Consider the following 25,927-nt stretch of genomic DNA (forward strand, 5'->3'; position numbering starts at 1 on the left):
AGGCCGCATGTATTCCCGTGCAGAGGATGTGTGATGACACAGGGGTTTATATGAGCCATGCTCTGCTCATGCCTCCATCATATGCCATTTGGTCGGCAGTAACAGGCATCACTTGGCAAGGCTGAAGACCTGCAAGCAACAGGAGCAGGAAGAGAGAAGGAAAGATTAGACACCTACCCCCTTTTGTTCAAAGCCTGAACAGCATGGGTGTAACTTATCTAAACAGTCATCTTCGGTCAAATAATTTTTCCCATATGCAAAGATCTAGCTCAAGGGTCCTTCTTGGGAGCCCACCATTAAGATCTAGAGGTCTCCCTGGGACGCACAAGAGAGGCTTTCTCAGTGGTGGCCCCTTAACAATGGACACACCCCCTTTAATAAAATATAGTTTCCAGGATTCTTTGGAGGAGCCAGGACTTAGTATAAGAGGGCTTTAAATGTATGGTGAAGCTGTGGCCTTTGCTTGCAGAGCTGCCAGGCATTTTGCAAAGCACATCGCCAGTGAGATCTCCAACCATCCATTGCCTTAAATATGCACCTCTCTAGATATGTAAATTAGCATATGCAGATTTGGTGCAGATTTATGTCAGGGGGCTGTACCCTGATTCTTTCAAGTACTTAGCCAACACCCCTGTGAGCAGGCTGCTGTCTACCAACCTGTTGGGCCACAGCTACCGGGCACAAGCCAAGGTGACTCGTGTCCATACACTCTGACATGAAAACTGGTTTCTGGTCTGGGATCTGCCCTCTAAGACCAACTGCTTGAAATGCCTTAATGCAATTTTTAAAATACATATTTCTTCCTCCTGGGAGGGTGGGGAGGAAGTTGGTTGGCTCAGGCTGAGATCTTGTTGGGAAGTGGCGTTGGGAGGGGAAGAGAATATAGATGGCAAAGAGAGGGACTGAAAAGGACTGGCTGGAGCCTGTGAGTTTATCCAAGATTTTATTTCTGGCGAGTGCTGCCTGCTCGTGACATCAGCTCTGGTATTTCCAATCCCTGAGGGGAGAAAGGGGGGAAGGGGAGAGGGGGGAAGAGAGAGGAGGAGGAGAGGAAGAAAGAGGGGGAGAGAATAAACAGGAAAATAGCACACAAGGGCACCAAGTTCTTTGGGGTCCTGAACGCTGAGCTGTTGTTTGGCCGAAGGATCTCATTGCCAGCAACCCACTCCAGGGTGTTAGGAAACCGGTGGCCTGACAAGGCCTTCCCAAATGTGCTCCATTTGGCCTCCAAACATCTCCCTCTTCCCTTTGCTTGAGCTGGCCCCATTCCCCAGCGCTCAAGCTGAGAATTGGAAGCAGCAGGGGGAAAATAAATTAAAACACGGTCAGAGTTTAAAGATACAAAATCCTCTTGTAACGTTTTCTTTCAACAGCCGGGCTCCCCATGTAGTTACACAGGACACAAGGCTCAGTTGACTGCAAGTGAGCCTGAAGTTTGGGGACGGCAGGCAGGCAGGCAGAACTCCTGCCTCTGAGGCACCCCTCCCCCGCAGCTGATGGAAAGAAGGGCTTGCTTACAGTGGCGTAGCGTGGGGGGTGCAGGGGGGGGGGGGCTGGCCGCACCGGGCACAACATCTGGGGGTTAGGGTTAGGGGGCGCAAATCCACGGGTTAGGGGGCGCAAATCCACGGGTTAGGGGGCGCAAATTACTTGCCTTGCCCCGGGTGCTGACAACCCACGCTATGCCACTGCTTGCTTATAATGCCCCTTAGTCTCGTACTGCAGATCATTTTGTGAGCCAGATCTCCCATTCAGGGATGTAGAACCTTCTTTGGTCCAAGGTCCGCTTTCCCTTCAGGGCAAGTTTTCAGGGGCCACATGCAGGGGTCAGCAAACTTTTTCAGCAGGGGGCTGGTTCACTGTCCCTCAGACCTTGTGGATGCATTTTAAATAAAAGCACACATTCTACTCATGTAAAAACACCAGGCAGGCCCCACAAATAACCCAGAGATGCATTTTAAATAAAAGGACACATTCTACTCATGTAAAAACATGCTGATTCCCGGACTGTCCGCGGGCCAGATTTAGAAGGCAATTGGGCTGGATCCAGCCCCTGGCCCTTAGTTTGCCTACCCATGTGCTAGTGGCCGTAGGAAGGATCTAAGGTCTCTTAAGATCCAAAACAGTTACTATAGATATGGTCATTCCTTTAGATCACAGATGGGCGCTTTTTTCAGGGCTGCATTTGCATCTTACATTTAAAGCCCTTTAAAGACCGATGACTTCCTGCAAAGAAAATGCAGTTTATTAAGGGTGCTGAGAATTTCCAGGAGAGCCATATTCCCCTGTTCCCTGGGAAGGGGGATTGTACGTTAATCTGCTCTGGGAATCATAGTTCTGTGAAGCGTCGTCTGCCGAACAAGAAGAACATGGGGTGGCGGGTGGTGTCATTCCCCAGGCGAAGTTCTGACTCAGAGTAAGGCTGCTTCTTATGTTCCTAAGGAATGCGGACAGCTTGTTGACCTAATTTTGCTGACAGGAGAAACTCAGCCAAGAGAGTGAGCAAGGAGGTTCTTAGAAATGGGAGATTTGCCTCTGGGGAGCTGGATCTTTCAGACTGTGATGTGTGGAGTCCAAAGCACCGGAGGAAGGACTCCAAGGCACTTGGGAAGTAAGTTATCAGGGGGAAAGGTGGAGTATATATATAACAATAATGACAACAATAGGAACAACAACAACACAAGCCCTGCTAAATCAGACCAAAGGCCTGGGGTGGACTTGAAATCTACAGCATGTTATTCTTTGAAGGAGAACTATTTGAAAATGGTTCATAGGTGGTCTCTAACTCCGAGTAGGCTTGCTAAGATTTACAAGACTGAATCAGATAAGTGCTGGAAGTGCAAAGAGGTGGAGGGAACATTCTTTCATATGTGGTGGACATGTAAAAAGGTAAAAGAGTATTGGGAAATGATTTACAGTGGTGCCTCGCAAGACGAAAAGAATCCGTTCTGTGATTCTCTTCGTCTAGCGGTTTTTTCGTCTTGCAAAGCAAGCCCATTGAAGGATTAGCGGATTAGCGCTTTTAGCGGCTTTTAGCGGCTTTTAGCGGCTTTTAGCGGCTTTTAGCGGCTTATCTGCTGATCGGATCAGCTGATAAGCGGCTTAGCGGCTTAGAAAAAGGGGGGGGGGAAGGAAAAAAAACCAGCAGGAACTCGCAAAACATTGTCGTCTTGCGAAGCAACCCCATAGGAAATTCGTTTTGCGAAGCACCTCCAAAATGGAAAACTCTTTCGTCTAGCGAGTTTTCCGTCTTGCGAGGCATTCGTCTCGCGGGGCACCACTGTACAATGAATTGAAAAAATGTTTAAAATTACTCCCCCCCTCAAGTCCTTTCTGTTGGGGATAACTCAGACTGAAATCCCCAGGTGTCAGAAAACGTTATTTATGTATGCAACAATTGCAGCCTGTGTTTTATTAGCCCCCAAATGGAAAGTTAGCGAGGTCCCAACCAAAGAAGAATGACAGCTCATGTTGGCAAAATATGCGCAACTTGCAGAGTTAACATGTGGAATAAGAGAGCAAGAAGAACATGCGTTTAAAAAAGATTGGAAAACATTTATTCGTTATACGGAAAATAACTGTGTACAGCTTAAAATGCTGGCAGCATTAGGATAATTCAACAGTGCAAATAATCTTTGATGGATGTAATAATGGAAAAGCGATTGGTGTATATACGGCCTGGGATGGAGAAACTTTTTGAACCCGAAGGCCATTTTCCCTTCTGGGCAACTTTCTGGAGGTCATAGGCCTGTGGTGGGTAGGGCAGGAGGCAAGACTCGGTAGAGGCCTCAATGTGATTTGTAGCTTTCTACAGCGGGGACGCAGGTGGCGCTGTGGGTTAAACCACAGAGCCTAGGACTTGCTGATCAGAAGGTCAGCAGTTCGAATCCCCGCGACGGGGTGAGCTCCCATTGCTCGGTCCCTGCTCCTGCCCAACTAGCAGTTTGAAAGCACGTCAAAGTGCAAGTAGACAAATAGGTACTGCTCTGGCAGGAAGGTAAACGGCGTTTCCGTGCGCTGCTCTGGTTTGCCAGAAGCGGCTTAGTCATGCTGGTCACATGACCTGGAAGCTGTACGCTGGCTCCCTTGGCCAATAAAGCGAGATGAGAGCCGCAACCCTAGAGTCGGTCATGACTGAACCTAATGGTCAGGGGTCCCTTTACCTTTACCTTACAGCAGGCTGGTTTCTACACATATGCATTCACACCTCTATCCTCCTTCCACGCAAGCAGGAGGCATCATCAGAGTTCAAGGATGTGTTTCACCCAGAGGAAACCCCGCCCCCAATTTTGTTTTTTTGGAGGGAAGTGGGTATGAAGCAAGACCTGGGGAGGGTCCCAAGAGTCAGATAGAGAGGCTTGCAAGTCCCCATCTGCTCCCAGGACCTGGGATTCTCCCTCGTTCCCCCGCCTGTGCTAAAACATGCTTGGTCCCAAAGATGGACACTGACCATGTTGGAAAGAATGGTGCACTAGGTGGTGCCATAATCCAACGGTTTAGTCCAGCTGGTTGAAAGATCCATCAATGAGAAAGCAATGGCTGCCTTTGACAGGGTGGGACTTCTTCGTTTCATCCTGGGCCTGCCCCGATAACATATCAAGCAAGCAAGAGGGGAATTTGAACAGGGAATCTGTGCAAGAGAGTGTCCTGTTGGATGAGTGCCCTTTGTGGGAAGGTCTGCTGCTTGCACACTAGTTTGACGTGCCCTGAGTGTGCCACCCTCCTTCTCCTAATAGCTGGCTTCCACACACAGAGAGGGAACGATGAGTTGCCTAACTTGGTTAAGAAGAAATAGATTAATTATATCTCCCTTTCCTTTTGTGAAAGGGTATGGAAGCTAGTAATCTGCCTGCCAGTCAGAGGATGCAGAAATGATTACCTTTCAGCTGACTTTGGGCAAGGTATCCATTATCCGTTGTTTACTTCTCAGAGAAACAATGGCCTCGCTGCCATGGATGCCTACTTGAACTCTGCAGGAGCTGCCGTCAACACTCTGCCAAGGTCTATGGCTCAGCATAATGATACCTTTGGCTCAGCTTTCTGTCACTTTGGAAATGAGTCCCGATGTTGCAACAGACTAAAAGTTATCTCCTTTTTGTTTGTTTGCGGGTGAGCCTATTTTCAAACAGAGGAGGTGGGGAGAGGGAGGAAAAGGCTGGGGTGCCATTGCTAAATGAGGAATTCTCTTTCTAGCTCATGTTGTAGTTTATAGCTGGGGTCTTGGCTATGTTGGCTAACAATCTGACACACACACACACACACACACACACACACACACACACACAGTTTGATCCAAATGAGAAGATTGAACTTGCACCCCAAAACCTGTCAATAGGTTTAAGCTGCAGTTGTTGTTGTTGTTTAGTCGTTTAGTCATGTTTGACTCTTCGTGACCCCATGGACCAGAGCACACCAGGCACTCCTGTCTTCCACTGCCTCCTGCAGTTTCGTCAAACTCATGCTGGTAGCTTTGAGAACACTGTCCAACTATCTCGTCCTTTGTCGTTCCCTTCTCCTTGTGCCCTCAATCTTTCCCAACATTAGGGTCTTCTCTTCTTATGAGGTGGCCAAAGTATTGGAGCCTCAGCTTCAGGATCTGTCCTTCCAGTGGGCACTCAGGGCTGATTTCCTTCAGAATGGAGAGGTTTGATCTTCTTGCAGTCCATGGGACTCTCAAGAGTCTCCTCCAGCACCATAATTCAAAAGCATCAATTCTTTGGCAATCAGCCTTCTGTATGGTCCAGCTCTCAATAATAGGCAAATCAGTCTATTTTGGTTTTTCTCTGTTGCTCATTTGTTCCAATCTTAAATTCAGTTCCACATCTGATTTTGAATTTAGTGTGAATTGCATCCAATATACACCTTTTTAAATGCAACTTTGCCTAAAATACATGTTTTGCAAGTGAATATAATATAATGCATTTATTGTATATTATCTTCACTAATATATGCATTTTTGGTAAATAACATTTTATTGTATTTTCAGCAGGGACAGCATACCAAAAAAGAAAGAAAGAAAGAAAGAAAGAAAGAAAGAAAGAAAGAAAGAAAGAAAGAAAGAAGACAGTGAGAAGATAGCAGAGGAGAAGAGCAAAATGGAAAAGGGAGAAAGAAGGAATGGAGAAAGGGAGAAAACCATATAAAACTAGATTAAGCGACTTCCCCTATTCCTGGCATGCATATTATAAAACTCAAAGTAAAGCAGTAAACATCTGGATCACCACAATTTCAGTAAACACAGAAGAAAGGAAGCATGTAGACCGCATATGACATTCAGTGGGTGATTCCAAATATCCCAAGCCTGAGCAGACGGTTGTTGAAAGTTTCACTTTATACACACTTGACCCTAGTTATGCCTTTTTCTACACATTACTTGGCTGGGGAACAGCACAGCAAAGTTCAGAGAAGTGTGAACCCAGACAGCTCCCCATTTATACAGGGGTCACATTCCAAGGCCCTGAACATTTAGGTGACATTGCGTATATTTGAGACACCATTGGAAAAGCCTGCAGACGCCCTCTAATCCTCTGTTTTGCATCCTTTGTTTAATTTCTTGTCTTTTGTTCCATGCTGTTCTTTGTAAACTGCTATGTGACTTTTTCTGATGAAAAGTAGTATGCAAGTCCTTTAAATAATAATAAAGCGGGGAAGACACAGTTCTTCTTTGGTGATACCTTGTAGCTGAGTAAGAACACGGTTTTAACAGTGAGTCCGTAAGTGACTGTGGAGGCCAATTCTGGATCCACACGTCCTTCCACAGTGGGGACATAGGTTTCCAGGTGGGAGTTGATCATGGTGAGGGTTTGCCGAACGTGCCTTCCTCTTAGCATGTTTCTCCCTTTCGTCCTGAGTTTGTGCGTCTTCAAAGTCCATAACACCTTTGGTAAAGGCTGTTCTCCAACTGGAGTGCTCACAGGCCAGTGTTTCCCAGTTGTTGATGTTTCTACTACATTTTTTAAGATTTGCCTTGAGAGAGTCTTTAAACTGCTTTTGTTGACCACCAGCATTACGCTTTCCATTTTTAAGTCTGGCGTAGAGTAGTTGCTTTGGAAGACGATAATCAGGCACCCAAACAACATGACCAGTCCAATGAAATTGATGTTGAAGAATTGTTGCTTCATCACTGGCAATCTATGCTTCTTCCAGTACACTGGCATTGGTTCACATTAGAACTGACACAGTTCTAATGACACAGTATGACGCTGAAGGTCAGCTGCTGGGAAGCAGCAATAGGGAGGTCTGCGTTTCTTCCATACCTCTCTTGTGACCTTCCCAGAGGTGTCCCATTCACTGCTGATCAGAGTGAGGAACCTGTGAACTTCCATCCCATCATGCCTGACCATTGGCCATCCTAGCTGGGGTTGATGGGAGCTGGCATCCAACTACATCTGGAGGGCCACAGATTCCTCACCCCTGGACTAAATTCTCACCCAGAAGGGCTCTTATGACATTTTGGTGGGAGCATGTTGGTGTCAGCATCCTTTGGGGGTTGAGATGCCAGCTGGCTAGCCCCCAGCTGGATCATGCCCTTCCAGCCGTGATGATCCCCCGATCTCTGGTGCAACGTAAATCAGTGACTCAGACTTCAAAAGCCTGAGCACGCTATATTAACAGAGCATACTGCGCAAACAGAACAGGTGTGAGGCTTGTGGAAACATACCAACAGCTAAAGATTTATTAAGCATAAATCAGGACAAAGAAAACATGTCGTCTCCCTTTCTTCTGCTCAGAGAGACAGAGAAAAGCAAAAGCTATACACACAACTGGAAGTTCCCAGCAGACTGTGCTGGAATGTAAACAGACATGTGACATGTAACAATCCCATGCCTGCTCCTTAAGGTGGAATAGAAATTCTCAATAGTTGGTACAGGAATTGTGTATCATCTCAATTATGATACTTGCGCTTCCCTGCTTCTGTAAATTCATCTTCAGCTCAGTTTGAGGATCTTAGCCAGTCCCTCACCAAGGGACAAGTTGCAGAATGAATTCCACCAGGGGTGAGTGTAAGTGCAAGCAGAGACGAGGCAGAAAAGGTATTCAACTGTGCTTGTTATGTGTAATGGCTTTCCCCTATACAGCAACCTTTATAAAATGCAATTAAACTGGGTAATGAAATGAAACAAGGGTGGCAGGACCCTTGCTGCTAGCCCAGCGTTGCTCTACTTGACTAGCAATATCCATGACTGTTAATGATTACGGATGAGGTTAGCAAAACCTAGTCATAGACGTGGTCTCTGTGGCTGAATTTGCCACAGCTGAGATAAGTCTCACAGTGCTTTTTCATAGGAAGAGCAATTCTATACAGTAGTACCTCGGGTTACATACGCTTCAGGTTACAGACTCCGCTAACCCAGAAATAGTACCCCAGGTTAAGAACTTTGCTTCAGGATGAGAACAGAAATCGTGCTCTGGCGGCGCGGTGGCAGCTGGAGGCCCCATAAGCTAAAGTGGTGCTTTAGGTTAAGAACAGTTTCAGGTTAAGAATGGATTTCCAGAACGAATTAAGTACTTAACCCGAGGTACCACTGTAGTTCCTAATTTATTTATTTTTTGAAATGGACATTTTCTTTTCTCAGTTTTAAAATGCATGCATCGACAACTGGATAAAATGGATAGTTTGAAAGCATTACAAACCAAGAGTCCTGTGTCCCATTAAGAAGTGGTTGATTTTATTATAGCATAAGCCAGCCTTAGAGACACGGGTGGCGCTGTGGGTTAAACCACAGAGCCTAGGACTTGCCGATCAGAAGGTCAGCGGTTCGAATCCCCGCGATGGGGTGAGCTGATGTTGCTCGGTCCCTGCTCCTGCCCACCTAGCAGTTCGAAACCACGTCAAAGTGCAAGTAGATAAATAGGTACCACTCCAGTGGGAAGGTAAACGGCGTTTCCGTGCACTGCTCTGGTTCGCCAGAAGTGGCTTAGTCATGCTGGCCACATGACCCGGAAGCTGTACGCCGGCTCCCTTGGCCAATAAAGCGAGATGAGCGCCACAACCCCAGAGTCGGCCACAACTGGACCCAATGGTCAGGGGTCCCTTTACCTTTTAAGCCAGCCTTTGCCCACTGGGTGCCCACCAAATGTTATGGACTGCAGCTCTCATCAGCTCTAGCTGGTATAGTTCAAAACGTTAGGCACCAGGTTGGCATAAGGGTCCATGACCTGGAGGCCACTTCAGTGGACTGTAAACTGTAAAAGCTTATGCTGTGATAACTTTTGTTAGGTTTTAAGGTGTCTTCAGTCTTTTGGTTGATTTTGCTGCAGTGCACTACTGGAAAAAACAAACAAACTTTCATTCATTCCAGAAGCTCAAGGTGGTATTCATGAATTGCACGGGGTTGGACTAGAGGAATATTAGGGTGCATTCCAGCTCTACACTTCTATGATTTTATGGTTCTTCCATTCCCCATTTTATCCTCACAGCAACCCTGTGCAGTAGGTTAGGTTGAGAGACAGTAACTGGCCCAAGGTCACCCAATGCCTGAGTAGAGATTTGAACCCTCATCTACCAGGTCCTAGTCTGAAACGTTAACCACTACACCATACAGGCTCCAAATGTCACATACATGTGGAAATTTTAATACTGGGTACATGGGTAAATCTTTGATCTTGCATAAGTCAAATATCTATATTTTCCACTGATTCCCTCTATCCTTAGCATTCCTCTTAAGATTGTCATTAATGTTAATCTGCAGCTGACTATATTTGTAATAAGCTATAAATGCAACTTTATTGCTCAAATGCAGCCCTGTTTAGTGAATAATAAGAGAGTTTGTGTACTGGTCCAGTAAACGCTTCCGCTGCGCCACCAGCAACAGCTCTCTTTGCAGAGTATTAATTAAGTCCAGTGCAGAGATTCTTGTTGCCGTACAGGCTTCAGAGTCTCAGCAGCAAAGAAATAACGACACAGGGAAGCCTGTCTTTCTAAAGACAGGTTTATTGCAGAAAGATAACAGAAACACCTCCGGAGCTTTCAGACATTTTTGCTTCACGCCCCACACACAGAGAAAACAAACACTCTTTATATACTGAGCAACTTAACAACTTAATGAGCTTGACTACTTAAAGTCACATGACATTGCTAACTTGCCAGCGTCTTAGGTTTCACACCCTAACACCCCCTCTCGCTGGCAATACAAAAAACAAAATTACTTCAGACCCATTTCTTCACAAAAGTTTTCATGCCGCTGAAACCCTAGCGGTTTTGTAAAACCATCAGCTTGATTTTCATGACTCGGACAGTAATTTAATTTAACAATTCCTGCTTTTACCGTTTGACAAACATTTTGAAAGCGGATATCCAAATGTTTTGTACGACCTTTAAACTGCCCATTTTGTGCTAACTTAAGACACGGTTGATTATCACCCCATACAGTGATTGGAGTGATGGCCTTTTCATACATCTCTTGTGCCAAGCATTTGTAAAATTCTAGATCTCTACATAACTCAGATAAGGCACAGAACTCAGCTTCTGTTGACGACAAAGCAATTAGGTTCTGTTTCTTGGATCTCCACCCAATCAGAGAGTTACCAAATTTTATTACACAGCCAGACACTGATTTTCTATCCTTTAAATTTGCCCAATCACTATCTGCCCAACAAGTAATCTGTGCTTGTCCTTCCGAAGATAATTCAAGGCAAAAATCTTTGGTGTATTGTAAATATCTTAACACTCTTTGAATTCCTTTCCATGCATTTACACTAGGTTTCGAAGCTTCTCTGCTGAGTAAGTTAACAGCGTAAGCAATATCTGGTCTACTCCATTGCGAAAGATGAAGTAAGCTTCCCAGTGCTGACTGAAAGATTTCAGCACGCTTGAATTCAGCACTATCCTTGAACTCATTGTCTTTTACAAAACCCATTTCCATTGGTGTTCTAACACCTGCACACTCCGTCATGTTAAATTTTTTCAACATTTGCAATATCTTGCCTTTTTGATTCAGTAGAAAACAGCCATTTTTGGTCCTATCTATCTGAACACCAAGATAGACCTTCACATCACCAAGAGTCTTAACTTTGAAGTGTTTATTTAACTCTTTGGCTAGGTTTTTTTTACTTGTTCTTGTGTCTTTGAAGTATAAATCAGGTCATCTACATAAACAAGCAAAGATTCTTGAGCATCTCCTGAACTTCTGAAATATAAGCAATTGTCAGCCTTGCTCCTGCTAAAACCAATGCCTACCAAAACGTCATTCAAACACTCATTCCAATTATGAGCAGATTGCTTGAGTCCATAAATAGATTTATGTAGTTTCCATACCTGATTTGATTTACCAACTTTCAATCCTGGCGGTAGCTCCATATAGAGCTCTTCAGCCAAGTCTGAATGAAGATAAGCTGTAGAGACATCAAATTGATTCACTTTGAACCCTTTCTGAGCAGCAACTGCTAATAGTCCCCGTAGGGATTCACTCCTTGAAGTGGGTGCATAGACTTCGGAGTAATGTAACCCCTTTCTTTGCGTAAAACCTCGAGCTACAAGCCTTGCTTTGTACTCTGGTTTCCCCATCGCTGTTGTATTTATCCTGTACACCCACCTACAACTTACTGCCTTGGCACCTTCTGGCAGTTTGGTGATGGAAAACACACCCAGTTCTTTCATAGAATTCAACTCCTTTTGCATGGCCTCACGCCACCTACTGGCCTCCTCCTGGGGTAATTGCTCAACCTCCTCAAAACTTTCAGGTTCGCAATTTGCCAAACCAGCCCAAACACTAATAGCTTGGTACCTTTCAGGAGGTTTACCTTTGTTGGTACGCTGAGAACGCCTTAACAGTTCCTGCGATGTTCCTTCAGTTTCCCCCTCTGACCCAGAATCACTAGTCGTCACCTGTTTGTCACTAGTAGTTGAAGAACTTTCTGGTTCTGACTTTACACATCTCTCTTGCTGTACAGGTGAACTTTTAGAGCTAGAAGATTCTGACTTTACAGACTTGGGTGAACTAGGCGATTTCTCACCCTTGTCCTCAGACTCAAATTCCTCAGTCTGTTCTGGAACTAATACCTGCCCTGGGGCCTGAGTTTCATTGCTACTGTTCACCACATCAAATAGTATGTCAGGATTTCCATGAATTTTATTCCAACCATCCTGTTCACAAAATTCCGCACTTCTGCTGATTGTGATTTTTGTTTGATTTCCTTCTACATTCACAAATCTCCAACCTTTTGTGTTGGCTTGATAACCACAGAAAAACATTTCTTTAGACCTAGGATCGCCTTTCCTACGTTGTGCCCTAGGCACCAGCACATAAGCACGACATCCAAAAATTCTTAGATGATCAATTTTTGGTTTTTTTCCAAACAGCATGAAGTAAGGAGTGTTGCCTACTGTGCTATTGTACACTCTGTTAAAAGTATAATTCGCATACAGTGCAGCCTCAGCCCAAAAACGCTGTGGAAGACCAGAATCAAACAGCAAAGCAGTAATGGCTTCCTGTAATGTTCGAAATTTTCTTTCGGCAACTGCATTCTCCTGTGGTGAATAGGGATTGGTAAGTCTATGAACTATACCTTTCCTTTTTAACCACGTCTCCAGCGTGTGGTTCACATATTCCCCACCACGATCTGATTGTATTTTACGTACCCTGGTGTCAAATTTACATTCAACTTCTTCAATCCAATCCATCAGGATGGAAGCTGCTTGTGATTTTTCTTTCAGAAAGAAAACCCAACTAGCCCTTGAAAAGTCATCCACCAAAATTTGCATAAATCTCGCACCTCCAAGCGATTTGACTGGCATAGGGCCACACACGTCTGTGTGCACAAGTTCAAAGGGTTTCTTGCTTACTCTATCAGATCTAGGATAGTTACATGTCTTAACCTTAGCATGTTTACAAGCACAACAATCCAGAAAATTTGGACAGGGTTTAATGCTACACTCCTCAGCTAAATCTGGCATCTTGCTTACATACTTAAAGCATATATGAGCTAACCTTCTGTGTAGTAGATGTGCACAACCTGTATGAGGAGCCTTATTTACACACTTAGCTTGCACTTCACCTGTTGAACATCTACCTGCTGCTAACTGCTCTTCAACCAAAACAAAAAGCCCATCCTCACAGGGAATTTTAACTAGCTCCTTCCCCTGTTTCGAAATGATGCACACATCATTTTCAAACTCAACCTTAAAACCACTTTTTACCAGGCATGACACACTCAAAAGTCCATTCTTCATTCCTGGAAGAACAAAAACAGGAAGGTTAGTTTGCAAACAGTTAACATAAATTGTGCCTTTAAGGTTCATTTCTCGTTTACTATTGTCTGCTATAGTCACGGTTTTTGCAACTGGCAATGTCTTGCAGTTCATCAAGCGGCCACTAGATGTCGCTGGAACTAAACTGTGACTTGCTCCACTGTCAATTATCCACTTCAAGGTTTGTTGGCTCCTTTTAGGACTCTGTTGTGCTGCCATTGCAGATAGCCCCTTATCAGCACCTGCTCCCCCTCTGGAGCGTTGATTCTTGTAGTTCTCACGTCGTCTTCCCCTGTAGCTCCGGAAACTGGCCTTGGACTGTTGAAATTCCTGTTGCTTTTCTGGACACTTTGCTATCAAATGAAACCTGCTGCCACATCGAAAACATGACTTGCTGGCCATAGCAGACACTTGTGAGGCTTCCTTACAGCTCTGCCTGCTAGTTTCCCCACGCTGGGAATTATCTGAACATCCAACCCTTGGGGTATTTGAATTATCAATACGTTTTCGATGATGTTGATATTCTTGCTCACACAATCTACCAGTCACATAATTCATATTCAGCTGGTCCTCTGGCAAAACTTGTAAAGTTAGTACTAAGTTTTCAAACCCTGCATGCAGGCTGCTAAGCAGAGTATAAACTTTAATATTTTCAGGAAAATTCACACCTAAAGATGACAGTCGGTTGAAATACTCAGTCATCTGTGACGTGTGTTCAACCACACTATCCCCTGGCTTCAGTTTCAACTCATACAAAGCACGTATAATGTTCACCTTCTCTCCGGGCGTGGCTCTATGGTGAATTCGCCTAAGAGCTTCCCAAATTTCAAATGCAGACCTTAAATTTTCCACATGAGGTAATTGGGAATCGTCTATCGATAACATCAACATGCATCTAGCTTTAGTGTCCATTTTATCATGTTCCCTGTTCTGAGCATGTGCAGCAGCCTGTTGCTCTGCTGTGGCATCTGCTGCAACAGCCACAAACGGCTTTCGCATCTGGACATAGTCAGCCCACACTTCTTTGGCTTCCAACCAGACTTGAGCCCTCTTAGACCACTGCACGTAATTAGCAGAGTTCAACTTTGTAAAGGGAACCTGGAAATTTTCCATTGCCATTCTTGGGGTCTGCTGCTACTCCCTCTGTGTGCCCTTGCTTCTCTTTCCCCTTGGGATTTGTTTTACTCACTTTTCAGACGCCTCCAGCCTCCTCTGAAGCCTTTTAAACTTTCACTTACGCAGCTCTCTCAATTTTCTGCAGCCTCTCAGTTCCTTTAAGAGCTGGATTTACGACCAAGCCGGTCTTCTCTCATCCGAAAGCTGCTTTCACTTTCTCTGCACACAATACATCTGTAGAAACGTAGAAGGATCCATAACCTAAGAGAGTTTGTGTACTGGTCCAGTAAACGCTTCCGCTGCGCCACCAGCAACAGCTCTCTTTGCAGAGTATTAATTAAGTCCAGTGCAGAGATTCTTGTTGCCGTACAGGCTTCAGAGTCTCAGCAGCAAAGAAATAACGACACAGGGAAGCCTGTCTTTCTAAAGACAGGTTTATTGCAGAAAGATAACAGAAACACCTCCGGAGCTTTCAGACATTTTTGCTTCACGCCCCACACACAGAGAAAACAAACACTCTTTATATACTGAGCAACTTAACAACTTAATGAGCTTGACTACTTAAAGTCACATGACATTGCTAACTTGCCAGCGTCTTAGGTTTCACACCCTAACAAATAACTGATGTTTATCTGTTATAAAATGGTTCGGACTGCAAATAAAGGGTCATCAGAGATTAGAAGTTTAGTCAGAAAGTCGTGGTCAGTTCCAGCTAATTAGTACAGTATCAAAATACTTTTTTTTTTTAAAAAAAATATACAGCCAGAAATAGTATGCACAACTCTCTTCAAAAGCATTGGCTATTCTTCTACAATTCTCCATGACATATCATGAGCATGGATTTTCAACTCTGACAAATATGAAAGACCAGAGAAGAGAAAGGCTTCTTTGTGTTGATGAGAAGAAAGTCTGTTTATCTCAAATTAGACCTAATATAAACGAGATTACACTGCAAAAGCAAGCTCATGCCCCTCACTGAGTTTGTATACATACCTACGGTGCATACGTAAGAGGCTCATTTATAATTATATTTTGGGAATGATTCATGTTCTTATGTTGCTGCATTGTTTTATACTTTCTGGGTGTCCACGATTGTATTATAAAATAGCTGTGTTCAATGTTATAAATCAGGCACTGCTAGGAGCTGTTTCTGCTCATTTTTCAATAAAAAAATTGGTGTGGTGCAAGAAAATTTTTATTCTGAGAGTGTGGCCCAGAGGAAAACAGTTTGAGAACCACTGGCCTAGGGAGAGTCCTGAGGGCCAGATGGAGCAGTTTAGAAGATTGCATTTGACCCCTAAGTCTGAGGTTCCCTGCCTCTGCTTTCTGTCATTAGGGCTGGCATTTAGGGTTGGTGTTGTTTGGCATCTGCTACTGTCTCCCAGAGAGGGATGAGGGTGGCGCTGTGGTCTAAACCACAGTGCCTAGGGCTTGCCAATCAGAAAGTCGGTGGTTTGAATGCCCGCGACGGGGTGAGCTCCCATTGCTCGGTCCCTGCTCCTGCCAACCTAGCAGTTCGAAAACACGTCAAAGTGCAAGTAGATAAATAGGTACCACTACGGCGGGAAGGTAAATGGCATTTCCGTGTGCTGCTCTGGTTCACCAGAAGCGGCTTAGTCATGCTGGCCACATGACCCGGAAGTTGTACTTGGCCAGTAAAGTGAGATGAGCGCCGCAACCCCAGAGTCGTCTGCAACTGGACCTAACGGTCAGGGGTCCCTTTACCTTTTACTGTCTCCCAGATCTCTAGGGGTTGGTTTCACTCTACCTGATCATAGGGGTCAGCCTCGCCTCTTGCCTAACCGTGGTTTCGAGTATTTTAAAATGGATTAGGCAAACTCGTGAAGTTGTGAAGATGGCTGGTGCAGAGGATGTAGGCCACTGACAATTAGCTGTTGGAGGCAAGAGCAGGAGAGGACAATGGCCTTCGTTCATATCCTGCCTGTGGGATTTCCTATGCTCCTAGCTTTTAATGTCATGGCAACAAGGAAAGGTGTCACTTCATAATGACACCTTGACAGTGGCGTAGCGTAGGTTGTCAGCACCCGGGGCAAGGCAAGTAATTTGCGCCCCCTAACCCGTGGATTTGCACCCCCTAACCCGTGGATTTGCGCCCCCTAACCCGTGGATTTGCGCCCCCTAACCCTAACCCCCAGATGTTGTGCCCGGTGCGGCCGGCCCCCCCTGCACCCCCCACGCTACGCCACTGCACCTTGAGAAGTTCATAAGGCCACTGTGATAGGGCCTACATCCATGATGTTGTTAGTCAAGCCAATGCTATTGCAAACTTGGGGGAATGGTGATTTATTAATGGATGGGTTGATGATATGGGTAAGGACATGGCTCCATTTCCCTCCCCACACTTGAATGGAACAGGGTTTGTAACAATAGCAATAGTCATGTTTCAACACCCAGTAGCTCTTCCATGGTCTTGTCATCTGCTGAGTTGTGGGCCAGGCCCCGCGGTCTCATTTGCCGAATGTCTTAGCAATAAACATCTATCCATCATGACCTCTGGGAGCAATCTACTGCCCTGGAGTCCTCTATGCCAGTGTTTCCCAACCTTTTTTGGGCAAAGGCACACTTGTTTCATGAAAAAAATCTCGAGGCACACCACCATTACAGCCCCGTGACGTCAGCGCGCAGTGTCACGCCGGGAGGGACATGAATTGCTAGCAAATTACATAATCACCTCCTTGAGGGCTGGCTCATCTTCTCCGAAGGCAGAACCCCATTAATTAACAGCACAGACTCACACCATAGCCAAGACGAGGGGGGGAAACCTCAGTCATGCACAGTCATGCACATGTGGGGGCTAAATGAGGACGAAGACCGGGCAGAGAGCAGGGTTCAAATCACCCCACCTGGCCAGGACAATCCCTGGGTGCTCCCTTGGGCCACTCGCCTGACCCACCTCGCAGGGCTGTTGTTGCGAGGATAACACGGGGAGAACCACGCGCGCCCCCGGGAGCTCCTTGGAGGAGAAAGCGGGCGATGAATGCAATGCACGAAATATATGAGAGGCGACCAGGTTTTGCAGGTGAGGGGCCCCTGCCAGCCTCCGCTTCCAACACCCAGCGCAACGACGCCGAAGTTTCCCCCCGGGCTCGGCTCGGGGAGCAGCGCTGCTCCCCCCCGGCTCCCCTTCGCCCTCCCGGCTCTCTCTGCCGCCCACTGGGGACCCCCCTCACCTGCCAAGTCCGGAGCGCCGGTGGAAGTTGCATGCATGCATGCAGGGCGCCGCGTTGCCATTGCATTGCACTGCACTCCATGCAATGCCTGCACGCATGCATTGCCTTGCATGCCCGCCAAGGGGTCTCCCCGCGGTCCGATGCGTCCCCTCCGGCGCGGATGCAGCATTGCAAAAACACCCCCCCCGATGCAGCCCTACCTGGGGGGCAGCCTCCGCCTCCGCCGCTCCGCCTCCGCGGGGATCCCGCGGGGGCGCAGGCAGGCTGCGCGGGGTCTACGCGGAAGAGCCCCTGCCCGCCCGGCCGCCGCCGCTGCGCTCATTCCATGGCCGGGAGAAGAGCGCTTCAAATAAAACGCCCGGCCCGCCAGGCCACGCTGGGAAACATAGTTCGCGCACCCCGCGCGGGCCCGGAGCCCAAGGGCGAGGGGACTACGAATCCCGGCAGCCCCCGCGCCGGGGACGGAGGGGGAGAGGCCGGGTGCAGGGATGGAGGGACGGGTGGGCGAGCGAGTGAGTGAGTGGCAGCCGCCAAGCCTTGGCCGAGAGCCAGGAAGGGCCTCCCCGGAGGAGGAGGAGGAGGAGGGAGGCGCAGAGCGGGAGGGAGGGAGGGAACCCCAGGGGTCATCTAGTGACGGTGCCCCAATCGAAAATTTGACTTAAAAAAAAAATCTTTCGAATTTTTTAATTTTTCCCGCGGCACACCAGGCAACATCTCGCGGCACACTAGTGTGCCGCGGAACAGTGGTTGGGAAACACTGCTCTATGCCTCAAACTGACTGAGATGTATAGGCCAGACAGATGAGAATGAAATTCGCTGAGCTACTGCTTGCTGCGGATCAGGTTCATGGGTGGAGGCTGTGTCCTTCCAGGGCCTCTGAAACCTTCCAGCACCAGTAAACACCTTTGCAAAAGCTGAATGGAAGGAATGGAGAAAAAGACAGGAAGACTATCTCATGCACTCCTGTCTAAGTACTGGTGTAGAAAAATAGCTAACGAAGCTGAAAACCAAGACCAAATAAACCAAATGAAGACAACCTAAGAGATATATATAAACTTTGTTCTGAATTTTGCCTTTTAGTCTCCTTTTAATTCACTTCTCCCGTTATTCCCCTCCTTCAAATCCCTTCTTTCCTTTCTGTCAAATACAGTGGTACCTCAGGTTACAGACACTTCAGGTTACAAATTCCACTAACCCAGAAATATTACCTCGGGTTAAGAACTTTGCTTCAGGATGAGAACAGAAATCGCATGGCAGTGGTGCAGCGGCAGCGGGAGGCCCCATTAGCTAAAGTGGTACCTCAGGTTAAGAACAGTTTCAGGTTAAGAACGGACCTCCAGAACGAATTAAGTTCTTAACCCGAGGTACCACTGTAAATCATTTTTCTTTCTTCCCTTCACTGCCTCTTACCCGATTTCCTGAATTTACCCTATTTCTATTTTAATAATTGTATCCAAGTATTCTTTTGTAATTGTATCCAGGTAATTTTAAGTTGTATCTAGGTATTTTTTCTCATAATTGTGTCTTTGTAAATGTGAATCCCTAAGGTGACCCTTTTGCAATTGTTACATTTGGCGTCTTTGCAAATGGAACTGACCCCCTTTGTATCCTTGTGCCTTATCAGCATATGTTCAACTTCTCAATGAATGTAACTACTTTCAGGAAAATAAGAAGTGGAACCCATGTATTCAAATTGCACCACTTTATTGTAACTATGAAAGTATAAATGTTTTTAGCCTCAAAGTAATCACTTCCACTCAGCTCCCCTTCCTTCTTCTGTAAAGTGCCAGAGGACCAGATCCATTTCCTTTGACCCTGTAGGGAGAAAAATCCAACTGTTGGATGACACTCTCATCCTTATTGCTAATCTTGAAAAAACGGATTACCATATCATTTGCCATCTCTTCCTGGATTTCTAGGTATTACCTAACTCATGTGGATAGGATTTACACGCCACCTTGTATCTTGCACCCAAACCTCCCTTTTGCACCCTGCACCCATGTACCTCCCCCTTTCCTTGTAATTTGATGAATTTGTGACAAATATGTTATAAGAATTTAAGGTCTCAAATATATACAGTATAAACCACATGTCTGAAAACAGTACAGGAAATCAGTCCTGAAACCATTTTGACTCTCCCTGTTGTTGTTTAGTCGTGTCCGACTCTTCATGACCCCATAGACCAGAGCACACCAGGCACTCCTGTCTTCCACTGCCTCCCGCAGTTTGGTCAATTAGTTTCTCCCTAATTGACCTCAAATGTTTTGAAATGGGAAAACCTCCCCATTGTCTCTTTGCTGACAAATCCTGTCTTAAGGGCGTATCTGTGTATGAATAGGGCGAGCCTGTGACCTGGATTCAGGAACTGAGTATTTACCATCCCAAAAGAGTAGCCAGACTGCCCAGGTAAAAGCAATCAGTGACCATTATCAGGTACCCTGGCAAACAGGATTTCTGCTGTAGACCACCTCCTTCTGTGATGTATGTATGATGTTTCAGGGGGGTGGTCTTGGGCTACAGGGTGGGAAATTTCAAAATTCTATATAAGAGCTTGCACACCAATGTTCTGGGTCCCTCCTGCCTCCTGTGTGTGTGGGGAGCCCCCTGTAGCAACAGTTAATAAAGATCAGGCTGACTAGCTGCTTCGCTTCTCAATATTCTCTGGCTGGTCTCTGTTATTTTCTCCTACCGATAGGGAACCTACATAAGGTCTCTATACGGGCTCTTGGGTACCCCATAAGGGAAAAAGAACAAGTTTTTCTTATAACAAATAAGACCACCCACAATTGTGACTGTATAAAATTCTGGACTTACCTTTGGGTTCCTTGTACCTTTTGTCACCTTCGTGTAGGGAACCTGATGGCAACTGAATAAAGGATCTTTGCTTTTAAAAAGCTGCTTGCTTCTTGCTCTCCCTGTTTGGACATCACCCGTCTTCTCCGACTGTAGTGGACCCCTTTGGGGCCCCAAACCAAAATCCTATGTTTTTTTTTACCTCAGTACTGCTTCTCCATGATCACTGCAGATGGTGACAGCAGCCACAAAATTAAAAGACGCCTGCTTCTTGGGAGAAAAGCAATGACAAACCTAGACAGCATCTTAAAAAGCAGAGACATCACTTTGCCAACAAAGGTCTGTATCGTAAAAGCTATGGTTTTCCCCGTAGTGATGTATGGAAGTGAGAGCTGGACCATAAAGAAAGCTGATCGCCAAAGAATTGATGCTTTTGAATTATGGTGCTGGAGGAGACTCTTGAGAGTCCCATGGACTGCAAGAAGATCAAACCTATCCATTCTTAAGGAAATCAGTCCTGAGTGCTCACTGGAAGGACAGATCGTGAAGCTGAGGCTCCAATACTTTGGCCACTTCATGAGAAGAGAAGACTCCCTGGAAAAGACCCTGATGTTGGGAAAGATGGAGGGCACAAGGAGAAGGGGACGACAGAGGACGAGATGGTTGGACAGTGTTCTCGATGAGTTTGACCAAACTGCGGGAGGCAGTGGAAGACAGGAGTGCCTGGCGTGCTCTGGTCCATGGGGTCACGAAGAGTCAGACACGACGAAACGACTAAACAACAACAACTGCTTCTCCCCAGTCATGCTCCCAAATATCCTGTTCCCACCTTATTCTAGTTACTATATTTTTATCCTTCAAGGAGCTCAGTCTGATGTATTATTGGGGTCTCAAAGGGACTCCTTAGAGTTGGAGCCACTGACCTGAGGGATCCCCACTCAACCCTAAAGCTCACTGGGGGACTTTGGGGTAGTCATACTCTCTGGGCCTAGCCTGCCTCACAAATCTTACCAACCTGAAGATGCTGCTGCTGTTGTTATATATAAAAAGGACATCTCAGGGCTTTCTTACCCCTGTGATTATAATCTGTTGCATCTTTCTTCTCGTTTTTTAATTTTAAATTGCTGCAGCCTCCCCTGGGACTTTGCAGGTAGTAGTTGTAGTAGCAATAATTAGAATAATATGAAGACATAAAACAATAGAATTGTAGAGTTGGAAGGGATCTTGTGGAGCTATCTAATCAAATTCTTTTCTCGGTGCAGCAATCTTGCAACTCCAGCATCCTTAACAGGAGGCAGTTTAAAGATCTAGACATGGTTGACAGTACCACACAGTTTTTTCTGGGTAAAATTAGAAGCTATCATTCTCTCTCTACACCCTGACACTTTCAAAGGGAGAGAAAAACTCATGACCTACCTTGCCGTTGTGCCATCAATAACTTAATGGTCAGACTGTTCTTACAATTGAGCCTGAAAATAGAATAATTACATTTTAGCTCTTTTGCAATTTTGGCTGCAATCCCAACCACCGTCTCTTCATCACCTCAGCAACGTCCGACTCTCTATCTTCTCCTTCTTTAATCTGTGCCCCCTCCCTATATCGTTTTCCTAATCTTTACCTCATCCACTATTTTCCATTAAACAATCTAAGCCATTTGTAGCTGGCCCCATCTATGCTCCGTCAAAGTGGACTGGTGGAGTGTTGGATCTCTGAAATCATTTCTTAAGGAGTTAGTTTGGATGGCTATTATTTCCTAAATGTTCTGGAAAAATCAAGGGGCGGGCCTTTTGGGGAAGGGATGTGACTCAGTGCTAGAACATCTGCTCTGTATGCAGAATGTATTAGGTTCAATTCCTGGTGGTGTTGTGGTCTAAACCACTGAGCCTCTTGGGCTTGCCGATCAGAAGGTCGGCGGTTCGAATCTGCGCAACGGGTTGAGCTCCTGTTGCTCTGTCCCAGCTCCTGCCAACCTAGCAGTTCAAAAGCACACCAAGTAGATAAATAGGTAGCACTGTGGCAGGAAGATAAACAGCGTTTCCATGCACTCTGGCTTCCGTCACGGTGTTCCGTTGTGCCAGAAGCGGTTTAGTCCTGCTGGCCACATGACCTGGAAAGCTGTCTGTGAACAAACATTGACTCCCTCAGCCTGAAAGTGAGATGAGTGCCACAACCCGATAGTCACCTTTGACTGGACTTAACCATCTAGGGGTCCTTTACCTTTACACTTACCTTCAGTTAAGACTAGGAATGTCCCTATGCCCTTTTAAAACGTGGCTCTTTTTTTGGGGGGGGGGTGCTAGTGGGTTGTTGTTTGCATTTTGATTATTTATATTGTGATTTCATGTTGGTCTTTTCTGTGAACTGCCCTGAGACCTCTGGGTATAGGGTGGTGCATAAATTCAAATAATAATAATAATAATAATAATAATAATAATGTCCCCTGTTTGATACCTGGAAGACTGCTGCCCATCAGTTCAGGCAACATTGAGCTAAATGGACCAATGGTCTGACTTGGTGTAAGGCAGCTTCCTCTGTTCCCTAAGGAATGTGAGAAGTGGAAACGAAAGGTAGTCATCATTTAACATTTACTCAGAATAGACCTATTGGGAATTGATTGTCATACATTTGCCATGGGACGTGGGTGGCGCTGTGGTCTAAACCACTGAGCCTCTCGGCCTTGCCGATCAGAAGGTCAGCGGTTCAAATCCGTGTGACAGGGTCAGCTCCTGTTGCTCTGTCCCAACTCTTGCCAACCTAGCAGTTCGAAAGAACGCCAAAAAGTGGAAGTAGATAAATACCGTATTTTTCGCTCTATAAGACGCACCAGACCACAAGACGCACCTAGTTTTTGGAGGAAGAAAACAAGAAAAAAATATTCTGAATCTCAGAAGCCAGAACAGCAAGAAGGATCGCTGCGCAGTGAAAGCAGCAATCCCTCTTGCTGTTCTGGCTCCTGGGATAGCTGTGCAGCCTGCATTCGCTCCATAAGACACACACACATTTCCCCCTACTTTTTAGGAGTGAAAATGTGAGTCTTATAGAGCAAAAATTACGGTAGGTACCACCGTGACGAGCAGGTAAGCGGTGTTTCTGAAGTTCTGAAGTTTAGAAGACATCTGAAGGCAGCCCTGTTTAGGGAAGTTTTTAATGACTGATGTTTAAATGTATTTTTGATATTTTGTTGGAAGCCGCCCAGAGTAGCTGGGGAAACCCAGCCAGATGGGCAGTGTATAAATAAATTATTATTATTATTATTATTATTATTATTATTATTATTATTATTATTATTATATTGGAATCTGCTCTGGATCAATATTGAGTAGAATCAGGGGTGTCTTACCCATAGACGTTAGTGGCGCAGGGCACCAGATTCTGGAGGGTGCCACAGGCTGAGTGTCTGGCAAGGAGAGTCAGGGTGCGCTCCCTTCCCCACGCTGGGGCAGCCCACTCCTCTCCTCTCAGCCACCCATTGGAGCATGCTGCATCTGGCTCAGGGAAGCCCCTTTGTGTCCCCTCCCACCAGGGCTGCTGCCTGGGTGCCTGATGGGTGCGATTGGGGGCAGGCGTGGGGCACTCCTCTCTGGCCATGTCGCTGCCTGCGTGCTTCCCTGCGGAGTCTGCGAGCAAAGCAGAGAAGCGCCCTGTGCGATCCCGGTGCCGAGCGAGGATGGCACAGCCGGGAAGCCACTTGATCTGCGCAGACTTCCCCGGACGGGGGCAGGTAAGGGGCACCGGGCGCTTAGAGGGAGGCTTCATGGGAGGCCATCTGGGCTGCGATCCGGGCCATAGCTGTCAACTTTCAGATTTGAAAATAAGGGATCAGCAGCCTCGAAAATAAGGGATCAGCAGCCTCACCCAGTGGCGTAGCGTGGGTTGTCAGCACCCGGGGCAAGGCAAGTAATTTGCAGCCCCTAACCCGTGGATTTGCGCCCCCTAACCCTAACCCCCAGATGTTGTGCCCGGTGCGGCCGGCCCCCCTGCACCCCCCACGCTACGCCACTGGCCTCACCTGTCCTGGGGACAGTCTACGGGATATCTAACAATCCGGGATAGCAGTGGGAAGCAGTGGGAAATGGTGCTGGAACAAGGGAATTTCCCACAAAAAAAGGGAAGGTTGACAGCTATGATCCGGGCGCCTCTTACTTACGTGCCGCGCTGAGCGTGCGCTGGACCACATGATGTGAACCAGCTGGACTGAAGTCCCCCCCCTTAGTAAAAACTCTGGGAAATGGGGGGTGGGTGTGGGTGCCGGAGAGATATTTGCACCACAGCACCGGATATGCTTAAGACGGCCCTGAGTAGAAAGCCACGTCCGACATAAGGAGGAGGTGGTGTTGTGGGCTCAAGCCCCCAACAATCATGTGGGGCTGGCTGCAGCCCCGCATGACCAGGGGAATCCTCGGGCTGCGTCAGCCCCAGAGCCAGCCAATCAGCTGGCTCTGGGGGCGTGGCCTGGGACATTAAAGCCTGGCGCGGCCCCAGGATCTCCCCTTTTCGTCCCAGCTCCGGGTTTGGTTTTATTATGTAGATGTGTTGGGGGGGAGGAGCGCTGTCACCTCCCCCAAATATTAAAGGGTAACCTGGTAAAGGATTCCGGGGGGCGTTGTCTCATCTGAAACCTATGGAGGCCAGGGCCTAAAGCACGCCCCCGAGCGGTGACCCCTGGGGGAGTTCCTAGTGATGTGCATCCCAGGGCTCCTGCTGCTCGTGTTAACCCTTTCTGGTGTTCATTCTAACAGTCTGAAACTGGATAGTCTGATAGGACCAATGCCTAAAGCCAATACCGCTCTTACCTGTAACCAATAAAGTTGTGGCCAATTTTTGCCCATTAACCTTAATCAATGGTGTCCTGTGTCTTTATTTATTCCAATTGGGGGGAAGCGGGAATCGCCACGCAATTCAAGGACACACACACACATCTCCACAAGTGGTGCAGCCTAGCCAGGTTGGCATTCTCAGTCTCATCTCCACCCATCTTTCTGTGACTGACCTGTGGGGGCTCCCTGTGTCCCCATGGCCTGGCTTGGTTGATCTTCAGTACCGATTCCCCGCTTGGGCCCAGCCAGGTCCTGCGGTGTACTTTTCGGCCCAGGAAGGGCAGTGGTAACAGTTGCCTAAACTGCCATCCCAAAGCCCACCACAGGTACCGCCGCTTCACCATATCCCCACGACACGTGGTCCAAGGCATGGTTCCCTGTCCTCTCGGTGTGCTCTCCTCACTTGCGCCTCCTTCTTTTCTTGCTCTCTTGAGCTCCCTCTTCCTATGGCCACCTGGAGCTGGAACAGAGGGGCTTCTGTGGAAAATATATATCCGGCAGTTGGGAACACACAGAACACTTTAGAACATTCTGGAACCCCCATCCCCTCTTTGGCTGTGTTGAGAGTTCATAAAAAACCCACAGTTTTTTCCCCAATTTGGGGGAATTTATTCTAAGTTAAACTACAGTGGTACCTCAGGTTAAGAACTTAATTTGTTCTGGAGGTCTGTTCTTAACCTGAAACTGTTCTTAACCTGAGGTACCACTTTAGCTAATGGGGCCTCCCGCTGCCGCTGCACAATTTCTGTTCTCATCCTGAAGCAAAGTTCTTAACCCAAGGTAATATTTCTGGGTTAGTGGAGTCTGTAACCTGAAGCTTA

The 25,927-nt window shown here is 46.7% G+C and overlaps 2 long non-coding RNA genes across 4 annotated transcripts; one reads left to right on the forward strand and one right to left on the reverse strand.

Moving 5' to 3' along the window:
• Positions 1–426: 426 nt before the first annotated feature.
• On the forward strand, positions 427–6,656 carry LOC310693695. 3 transcript variants are annotated; one of them, XR_014519336.1, is made up of 4 exons: positions 427–690; positions 2,480–2,611; positions 4,828–5,001; positions 5,987–6,656. It is a non-coding gene; the product is annotated as an uncharacterized lncRNA (long non-coding RNA). The 3 variants fall into 3 exon arrangements; XR_014519337.1 differs by lacking the exon at positions 427–690 and having other exon boundaries at positions 1,886–2,611; XR_014519338.1 differs by lacking the exon at positions 427–690 and having other exon boundaries at positions 1,886–2,611; positions 4,931–5,001.
• Positions 6,657–19,183: 12,527 nt separating this feature from the next.
• LOC310693663 lies at positions 19,184–25,629 on the reverse strand. The gene is made up of 3 exons (XR_014519290.1): positions 25,280–25,629; positions 21,706–21,758; positions 19,184–19,311 (listed from the first exon to the last, which is right to left on the reverse strand). It is a non-coding gene; the product is annotated as an uncharacterized lncRNA (long non-coding RNA).
• Between the last annotated feature and the right edge of the window lie 298 nt (positions 25,630–25,927).

Source organism: Podarcis liolepis (assembly GCF_965112155.1).
Source record: "Podarcis liolepis genome assembly, chromosome: 14".
NCBI classification, from domain to species: Eukaryota; Metazoa; Chordata; class Lepidosauria; order Squamata; family Lacertidae; genus Podarcis; species Podarcis liolepis.